Here is a 10,907-nt window from a genome sequence, read left to right as displayed (position 1 = left end):
TTTTTTTCAGTTTTAGTTTGTCCACTGTTTGTGGGCAGCCATGGTGGTCTTATACCCTGCATTTCACCTTGCTTTATTCACATGAGTTTGATTGCTTGACCTGAAAAATAAGTGCTGATTTTCTGTGTGAGTTCTCTGTTTTGTCAGGAAGTGGAAGATCAAACCTCTGCCATCACCACAGAGGATTAAAAACCTTTTTGTCTCCATTTATTTCCAGCCTCTGATTTCCTTTATCTCTCCATTTCATTGGATTGTCTGTCTGTCCGTGAGATAAAAATGTAAAATAAAAAGGTTTTGTGACCCTTGGGCCTCTTGAAACACATTTAAAAACTAATTACGTGATTTCCAAATTGCATGATTATCAAATTGAGATTAAGGATGTTGCTTTTGGTCGCTAAAAATTGAGAAATTAGTTTTTAATCTGACAGCAGTTAGAGTTGTGGTAATCCTGGTTTCTGTGTGTGTGTGTGTGTGTGTGTGTGTGTGTGTGTGTGGTAGCCATACCAACACCAGGACATCATCCTCAGCCTACAACTACTTTCACTCTTTAATTCCCGCAAGACGCCTCAGATACAAACCGAGTTGACTCAGACTTTGTGAACTATGAAGCACTTTATCAAGGGAAGGTTTGTTGAACATGAACATTTTTTTTTTTCCAGCAGCTTCACATTCACACAGTGATGCACATTCACTCCTGCAAGCCGCCCAGTCATAAGCCGGCTTGTCTAATCTTTAGACTAATGCCGCTGCCATACATGGCCTCGTTGAATTCAGTTAAATGTTTATTTTAGCGGCATTGTTAGGGGGAAAAAATCCATTCCAGACTGAGAAAGCGGTAAAGTGAAACTGTAAATCAAGGATGAATGTCAAGTGAACCAAACCACAACTTAATCACAGCTTGACAGGAATACAAACTTCTTCTCCTCTTTATTTTTTCCCTCTCTCCTCCAATCTGATTTAAGGAAATTACCCATTGCAGAGTCGTCACTACCGCCAAGTGAATTCAAGTAACTGTGCAGCGGGTAAGTACACTTTGGAGATTATCTGCGCTTCAATTTTACGGGCTCTTGCAGAACGTCTAAAAATACGGTGTTAATCTTTCCCAGCCAATTATATTTTGACGTGTTGTGAAGAGGCTTGTTCGGCTCGTGTGAAATATTCTGAGTTTTTCACGGGCCGAGCGTCCGCTGTGATGACAGCTGTCGGAAACGGGGAAATGTATTGTACACAAAAACACCCCACGCGCACACACACACACACACACACACACACACACACACACACGTACACACATGCATGCACACACATCTATACTGACACATGAGCATATACATCCACATTCACACAGATAAAGGGAATTTTGTGCACCTTTTTAATGAGTTAAAGATATTGAAATGAGATAAAAGGGAATTTTGCGCACATTTTTAATGAGTTCGAAAATATTGAGGTGAGATAAAAGGGAATTTTGCGCACCTTTTTAATGAGTTAGAAAATATTGAAGTGAGATAAAAGGGAATTTTGCGCACATTTTTAATGAGTTAGAAAATACTGAAGTGAGATAAAAGGGAATTTTGCGCACATTTTTAATGAGTTAGAAAATACTGAAGTGAGATAAAAGGGAATTTTATGCACATTTTTGATGAGATAGAAAATACTGAAGTGAGATAAAAGGGAATTTTGCGCACATTTTTAATGAGTTAGAAAATATTGAGGTGAGATAAAGGGAATTTTGCGCACATATTTAATGAGTTAGAAAATACTGAAGTGAGATAAAAGGGAATTTTGTGCACATTTTTAATGAGTTAAAAATATTGAAATGAGATAAAAGGGAATTTTGCGCACATTTTTAATGAGTTAGAAAATACTGAAGTGAGATAAAAGGGAATTTTGCGCACATTTTTAATGAGTTAGAAAATACTGAGGTGAGATAAAAGGGAATTTTGCGCACATTTTTAATCATTTAGAAAATATTGAAGTGAATCAAAATAACAGATACAGAGTGAGTAACGAAGAGATAGAAAGAGTTAGAGTGTAAGTAAAGGAGAAACAAAGATGGCGAAAAATAAGAGAATCCAGTGCGGAGAGCAGGAAAGTCTGAGCAACAACAAACGGGGAGAGAGAAGGCGAGAGCTGGTTTAAGGTATCGGGGGGAAAACCCGAGTCGGAGAGAAAGTACAGGTCATCAGGAGGTTTAGAGAGAAGCTGGATCCGTGTTAGCCGGAGAGTTAGCGGCCTTGTAGCTTATCGACCGCCGACCGCTCTCCCTCCTCTTCATCTGGAAGAATGGAAGATGAAACAAAGTGAGACAGAGAGCCATAAACCCCTTTTTCATTACTCCTTCCTCTCCCAAGGCAAGCTGAAACTAAAGCAGCTGTGAGGCTTTTCCACTCCAAATTGCTATATTACATTTTAGCTCCGCTGTGATTTGGGGGGGATTTCGAGCCTTTTTTATTTATTTATTTTTTTGAATGGGGAGCCACTTTGATACAATTCAGAGGGAGAAAAGCCCCGCTGAGCACTGAGGAGACACTTGACTGTACAAGCTCTTAGAGAGGAAATTGGAGAAAAACAGGAGAAGTGAGAGGGAGATGGAGGAGGGAGAAAGAGAGAGGGAGAGAATATTGAGTATGGATTAAAGAGGCACTTCAATACCCGGAAATCCTGTAAGGTGACGTCAGTAAACTGTTTACCAACCCGGCCGGTCTGCGATGCTTTACACCAACGGAAACCAAAGAGACGAGAGAGGAAAAAGATCTAACGCTGGCTTTCTCTGGACGGACGCTGCTGTTGAGGAGACAGTATTGATCAGGGGGTTCAAAGATGATCAGAACCATGAAAATCTAGTTTTTAAAGAAATTAAGAAACAAGAAAGGGAAGAGATGAGGACATATGCAGATCAAATGTACCTCCATGGCAAAGATATGGATCCAAAAGTTAATTAGTATCGTTGACGACTGAATTTTTAATCTGTCCTGTTTATTTGATGTGTTTTGCACTTTTACTCATGGGTCAAAAGTCTGTATAAATCGATTAATGGTAGACGTCATGCTGAGCATAGCAGTGGTGAGGATGATGACAAATTAATACTGACACAATGCTGCCAGGTTTTCAATCAGTGAAGTGACAGAATTGGTCAGAATTGGAGACAAGTTTGATCCCAGGACGTTCCTTTACCCCTCAACGATCTGGACTTGGCTGCATTTCTAGAGCTGTCGGATGGAAATTGCACTCATATAGATTTTCAATCATGACACGGCTCCAGGGAATTAGACTTTGGCAAAACTGGGCAGAGATTCAAGGAAATTAACTTTAAATTTCATGTCAGAAGACATTCAACACCCACTCCCTAATAATTCAGACTGTAGATCAAACAGAGGATGATGCTGCATCTGCAGATGCTGAACGTGAACGTGCCGAATCGGCTGAATGTGCTGAACAGGCAGGAGCAATTTGATTATGTAATCACCGAAAGACAAAAATGTAACACCGTCTGTGGACTTGAGGAACATTAGTTTGGATGATGTGAGAATGACGCCACTTCTGCTAAGACACAAAGTCACACATTTTAAGAATTTTTGAACAATCAAATGATCGCTAGTGAGGTACACGCTGTTTTAATCACACAGTACGAACACAATGTGTAAATGTGTTCGCATGAAATTGAACAGGTAATGAAGAGCAACGGCAGAATGATGTCGGGCTCGAATGTGTGATCATCACAGCCCGCAGTGAAAGGGATGAGGGTCGCTGTGAGTTAGGAACCATTCCCTTATTGTGACCTGATTGTCCCAAAGCAATAAGACATCACTTTATTAATCTCCTTGGGGAAATTTGGGAAAACGTCATTCCCATACCGGGAGTCGAACCCGGGCCGCCTGGGTGAAAACCAGGAATCCTAACCGCTAGACCATATGGGAGATAAAGGTATCTGTCAGAAGTGGGATTCAAACCCACGCCTTAGACCACTCGGCCATCCTGACTTGCAATGGCCATGTTTACATTAATAATAACAGCAATATACAGCAAAACCTGTGCTTTTGCTGTATATTGCACACTTTATGAATTCCCTTCAGCAAGACTAACTAAAACAAGAACAGGTGTGTCAGATCCATGCAGAAAGACGGATTGAGTCTGATTGGCTGATGTGTAAGTTGTAAGCACAGCATGGCTTTATCCATCCGTACCAGACATTATTACACCATAGTAAACATAATGTTTTTTTGGAAGCCCTTACGGCTGTGATTACTACAAAGGATACATGAGCCGGCTTTTCTACAAGGGCAAATATTTCTGCAATGTCTATTTATCCGACTGTTACAACCACGAGCAAAAACTGATACGCTGTTAAGAATGAGAATCTGCAGACCAGAGTATAGCTGTGTAAAAAACACAGACGACAGATCCACAACCATGTCAAGTTACAGCCCTAAATGCAGCACTTATACAGCATGAGCTATAAGGAAAAACAACTCCAAGCCTCATAAATGTCAAGCGGGTGTGTGCTCATTCTGCAGAGGTGTTAACATCGGCTTTCTCCAGCCTCCAACTCCTGCAGAGCCCGAGACTAAATGCATCCATTACGACTTTGAAACGCACACTCGCCAAAAACAACCAAAACAAGCAATTGACTTTGACACCAAACGGCGGGCCTCTACTTTACTTCAGACTCTTTCTACAGCCGTCCCTCTTTGTACAAAAAGTTGCACAACCAAAGTACAGAAGCTTTATGTTCATGGCACACGATGCATCAGGATCCTACTGGACTATTTCACATAACGGGTTCTTGCTCCCACGCTGACGGTGAGGCACTGTAGCGAGGTTTGGATGAGGTGTACAAAGAGAGATGGCTTGAGTCCTTCAGTTTTCTGCCAATGTGGTTAACAAAAAACACCCTCAGCATTAGGCTTTGAAGATGTAAAAGGCTATTTCCCCCTCTTCCTTAACACTAGAGAAGACAAGGATTATATCTGTCTTTATCCTGACCCTCATTTCTATGGGTATGATAACAAGACAGATAGTGAAAGGGCTGATTTAACAGATGTGTGTGATGGTACAGTATATTTGATTTCCAACACAAGCTGTGCAAATATGAGAAACAAAGTGTGTAGCATAAAGCATGCATGATTTACCATGAGGCGTTCATGGCGTGTGCAGCCAGTTGGATCCTTCTGAGTACACACACTCGCCTCCTGCCGCGCGGCTTTGTTTGAAAACACATTTTCTCTCTCCAAACACGATGGCGCTGATGCATGACGGTGCTTAACATCAACCAGCTCAAGACCTTTTCCAACGCTTCACTTCAGCCGCTTGAATTTGTTGTGTGCGTAAATGATGCTGAAATTCACCATGCTCTTAATTGTGGAGAGAAACCGGTTCAGCCTGTGTTATGTGGATGCGTTTTCTGGGTCAGTTTTGAATTACAACCACGCATTGAAAAGTGCTGCTGTGTTGTGTGAAAAGCAATGCTCTGCTGAAAGAGTGTGTAAAAACATTTCTGCAGCGAGACCTTGAGGCTTCTGGCTGTCCCAGCTCTGCAAACCATCGGTCATTACCACCAATTTAGAGCCAGATACATTCAGGATTATTATGAGAGGGAATCCAGTTAAATCCTGACCGAACAGGTGTCAACAAGGCCGTGTGGAGTATCAGCAAAATTGCTGTTAAAATTGTTGCGGGGGCGTTTTTCAATGCATGAGAAACTATCCGCATTCAAATTGGTGACAAAGCCTGGAAAATGTACCACTATATGTTTAATGATCAATATGTCAGACATGGACGGGTTAGGAGAGAGATGCATCTAGGGGGATTTGACAGATGAGGCAAATGGTGAAGATGACTACATTGTAGAATTTATATCTTGCGCCCCAAATTTTACGCTTATAGAACATTGCACAGTGGAAATATAAAGGAATCACTTTAAATACCAGAAATTCAGCTGTTGTCAGACACAGCACCCTATTAAACAGTTTATAACCAATGATGATGAAGGAGCGCAAAATGTGACAACTAGAACAGACGAAAATGTTAGAGATGAGATGTTTGAATTGGATTTACCTGGTCCCACTGATGCTAGAGCAGCCAGGTTGTATAATGGAAACGTTCATTTCCTTGAAGGTCCTTAAATTTCTCCCATATTCTCCACTTTCCAGTGTTTTATTTTATGTCTTGAGGTCCATTCAAAGCTGTTTGTGTAGTGTCATGTACCAAAAACACTCTCAATCCATTCTTAAATTCATTTTCCAGCATCAGTAAAGATGCCGTTTCATGGGATGGGGTCTTTAAAGCTGCTGCAGTTAAGTTCGGGAGGAAAGAGATCAAATCTCCGTCAAACCAACACACAAGGAACGACACGCCTCCCTCTCCTCTGAGTGAGTGACAGGAGGAGTGATTGACAGGACGGAGTCCCGCCTTCTGCCTCAGACTTCTCCTCATTGGTCGGATAGTGTTTCCACACATTTCACTTTGAAACGAGAATAACAGAGGAACGGGGCGACCGCTGTTTCTGAGATTCTGACAGATTATCCTGCTCGTCACTTAATTATATTACTTCTAAATAAATTAAGTTAATCCATAAAAAAGTTACCTGCTGCAGCTTTAAGGCATGGTGGGATATATGAATCCTGTGCAAACTGTAATTTAATTCAGTAGACGCAAATAAATCACTTGGGGTGTGTGTGTGTGTGTGTGTGTGTGTGTGTGTGTGTGGGTGCTTGCTCTCTTGATTTACAGATTATAGGTCTATCAAAACAAAATATCCATCTAGAAGAATTCTGCTCAATTTTTACGGGTAAACAGGCCACATAGCTGAGATGATGCTGTTTGTATCCTGGTAACATACAGGAACCATGTTGATCCTCTACTGTATTTGAATCCCATGGATATTATAAAGCACGTGTGCATGCATGCCTGCGTGTGACAAACAAAAAACCCCAACAGTGGATGATGCCATTACACTGTATGTTCTGTGTGCTATATGTTCTCCCACAGAGATGAAATTAGATTTGTTCAGCCGGACCATACAGTATAGGAAGATTTGATGATTTGATGCAGCAAATTAAGGATTTGAGACGGAAATAAAGCGGCGGAAATGTTGACAGATATATAAATAACGGGGATTATCCACCTACTGCGTGCAGCTGTGGACAGTATGCTTGCAGGTCTATTGGGAATCTATTAAATTAGAATTACTTCCCCCATGTCCTGTTGTTTTTCTCAACAATCCTGTTTCTCGCTGATGAAAAGCCAGAAAATTCTAGATGAGGCGGAGGGTAAAGTCGATATCAGCGCCCGAAGAATACTAATTCATCCATTGTGAATGAATAGGGTTTAATAAATTAATTCAGCATGTAATAATGGTTAGCAATTACTTATGTGCCTATGCGTGTGTGTGTTTGTGCACATGCATGTTTGCTTGTGGGTTTGTGTGTGTGTGTGTGTGTGTGTATGTGCACACCGCTGTCTGCATGCGCTTTGTTTGCATGTCCTTGTGTGCTGTACACGTGCACACACTTTCGTTTGCATGTGTATCTTTTTTATCTCTTCAAGTGTAAGGCTAGTGAATGAATAGTAGCAATGTGTGTGTGTGTGTGTGTGTGTGTGTGTGTGTGTGTGTGTGTGTGTTAGAGCAGTGAATAGCTGTAGTAGCAGCAACCCAGCCAGGCATACAACTGTTTGACAGCAGCTAGTTTCCTTTCACCATTACTAATTGTGTGTGTGTGTGTGTGTGTGTGTGTGTAGGTGTGTGTGTGTGTGTGTAGGTGTGTGTGTGTGTGTGTGTGTGTGTGTGTGTGTGGTTGGCTCAATTTGTCTGTTCGGCCAGCGAATGGCTGTAGTCCTGCCAAGCATCCAAGTGTTAAATCACTTTGTCCTCTCTCTCTACACACCAGTTTAGCTGAATTACTTTGTGTGTGTGTGTGTGTGTGTGTGTGTGAGCATGCATGTAAGATAGTTTGTTTTCCTTTGTGTTTGCATGTGTAAGGCCATAGAGTGTATAGTTAAAGACAAACATAATGTGTTTGCTTGACTGTGTTTGTCTGTGCAGTGTGTGTGTGTGTGTATCTGCAGTTGTTGGAGGTGTGTTAACGTGTGCGTTTACTTCCTGTTTTCAGGGTGTGTGTCTGTGTGTGTGTGTGTGTGTGTGTGTGTGTGTGTGTGTGTGTGTATTTGCATGTGTAAGGCTGTAGAGAATATCTAGCTAATCACGATGGGACCAGGCAGCGTTCCATCTCTCTGAGCGTCACCTTGGTTCCTGCTGGAGGACGAGCGGCTCTAAATCCTCCTGGCTTCCTGTCCGCTGGCTCCCACACCGCCGGACGCCGCTTCACACTTCAGATTATGGGAAATGCCAGAAATTTGCAGCGACGGCGCCGTGTTCTCAGCAAAAAACAACAGCATGAACATACAGAGGAAATCAACCCAAACTTGACTTGGATAAAATGGAGTACTACTTTTGTCATTGGTTTTCATCGCTAAACCCCAAATTTCCAAGTAGTATTTACATTCTGAAAGCTGACCTGAACAGTATTTTCAATCTGTATCTTTCTTTTTTCCCACTGGATGTGAATGCAGCATAGACTAACGACCATTTCCAGGCAAAGACTGTTAGTTACAGTCTTGCATCTTTGACTTTTTGGTGTTTTTCTTAAATGTCCAAATGCATTTTGTTTAGCCGTGTGTCTCGCCTCAGTGGAGCCACACAGAACGCCGCAATGTTTAAAATCTCTACGCTACAAATGAACAGGCAAAATACTAATGAATCCTTGGTGATGTTAGATTGACATTCCAGGTCTATTTCTAGGAAAAAACAACATAGACATTTAGTTATATGTCTGAAAAAGTCAGTTATCATTATCATTATCGTTGCTTGATTATGCTCATCGGCTGTCACCAACAAAATTAGCTGACATGAAATTGTTACGTTCCTGTCGCAAAGTAGCTTCGTTTGTTGACAATTTTTCTAAAATATAGTATTCCACTTTAATTGGAGGGTGAAGAGAAAAAGTCACAATACTAATTACAAACATCATCGTCCAATATATGATAACACCATAAATAACAAGTTGATCATGGTGAAGGCTTATAGCTTCATCTGCTAGAATGGCTAACATGAAGCCAAATCAAAAGCTGTGCCATAAATCAGTTTCACCACACATACCTATAAATAAAAGAGCACCTTCAACGCCTCAAAAGTAAAACTCCCAATGACTTCAGATAGTCATAACTTGTGATTTTGTGTGAATCCTCCATTGACCCCAGTTCATTCTGGACCGGATGCACACAGCGCCCCCTGTGGTCGCTGTAGCTGCTAAAAGCTTTTGCTGAAGCCTCTTTGGACGCACTCTCTAATGCCTTTCAATTAGATGGAGAATGAAGGGAGAGGGCAGACACACACACACACACACACACACAGAGAGAGAGAGAGGTATCCGCAACTGCTTACCATAATGTATTTTTTTCAATAACTTCTTTCCACATTAATGCTAATACAGCAGTTTGTATTGAATGGAGAGGCAGAGAGGAGGATGCATTCCCACGGCTTGTCAATCCATTACGCTGTTTAATGCTCCCATGGTGATGATGAGGGAAATGTAAATATGAGCTCAAGAGGTCTCTCTCTCTCTCTCTCTCTCTCTCTCTCTCTCTCTCTCTCTCTCTCTCTCTCTCTCTCTCTCTCTCTCTCTCTCTCATTTTAAATAGGTTTTATTGACCTTGTATTTGCTGATTTTTGTTTGGCACTACTAACAATTTAGTATACAAATTGAATAAATACAAACAATTTAGTATACAAATTCAAAGTGTCAAAATGATAACAGCCATCAGAATACTTAGCTGTCAAATCAATAAATTAATTACTGGACAAACAAGGTGATATAGAATCCACAGCCCCAGACGAGCAGGATCAGACATCTTTGTTTTCTATTGTTCTGTGTTTACTGTCAGTGTATTCATAGTTTTCCCATGATGTCACATGCATTTCCTACCAATATGGTGCTTTACCATACACACAGCTCATTGGCTGTGGCTGTCATTTGATTATAATCGCCTGTTATTTTCCTACCAAGATGGCCAGACACTGTGTTCCCTCCAGCTCACTCTCCAGTCGCTCCGGATGACAGTGTCAGCTACAAAGCTAAGGCTTTGGCTGTATTTATAAAGAACATTTGATAAATAATCTTGTCCTGGCTGCCTGAACAGGAGGAAGTCTGACTCATCAGAAGATTAGATCTTACCACAAACTAATGGACAAAAATGTCACTTGGATGCCATTTGTCCTTTGATGTTAGACACTTAAGTCTGGATTTGTGAACAAGAAAAAATCTCTAAATTTGTCACTGATGACCTTAGCAGACCGGAGCAAGTAGAGCTTACAGTGACAGTGTTTCAATGTGTCAACAGGTTTAGTCTCGCCTGGCATTCAGTCGATGATCATGTGAGGATCCATCAGAAAAAGCCCTGTGGCGTATTCTGGGGTCCCGACCCATAGTTTTAGAGATCAGTGTCTATAAAGGCATACGATGGTGACCATTGTACAAGTCCCCGTTGATGAATTTAATACGTTTAGTAGCACAAAACTCAAATGTCTCTAAATCAAAAAGTCGCCAAAGCATTCCTTGTATTTACAGAAAATCTGATTTTCAAAATACAAATGGGACAGGACATTTGGGTCCATATGCATTCCTACATACATACATACATACATACATACATACATACATACAGTATAGTACATGCATACATACAGTACATACATATATACATACATACATACATACAGTATAGTACATGCATACATACAGTACATACATATATACATACATACATACATACATACATACAGTATAGTACATGCATACACACAGTACATACATATATACATACATACATACATACATACATACAGTATAGTA

The 10,907-nt window shown here is 41.0% G+C and overlaps 1 non-coding gene across 1 annotated transcript; it reads right to left on the bottom strand.

Moving 5' to 3' along the window:
• Positions 1 to 3,845: 3,845 nt before the first annotated feature.
• trnae-uuc (transfer RNA glutamic acid (anticodon UUC)) lies at positions 3,846 to 3,917 on the bottom strand. Its single transcript has one exon. It is a non-coding gene; the product is annotated as a tRNA-Glu (tRNA).
• Between the last annotated feature and the right edge of the window lie 6,990 nt (positions 3,918 to 10,907).

This window comes from Centroberyx gerrardi, chromosome 15 (assembly GCF_048128805.1).
Source record: "Centroberyx gerrardi isolate f3 chromosome 15, fCenGer3.hap1.cur.20231027, whole genome shotgun sequence".
NCBI classification, from domain to species: Eukaryota; Metazoa; Chordata; class Actinopteri; order Beryciformes; family Berycidae; genus Centroberyx; species Centroberyx gerrardi.
Note: the sequence above shows the minus strand (reverse complement) of the source record. Positions and strands in the feature narration are given on the sequence as shown.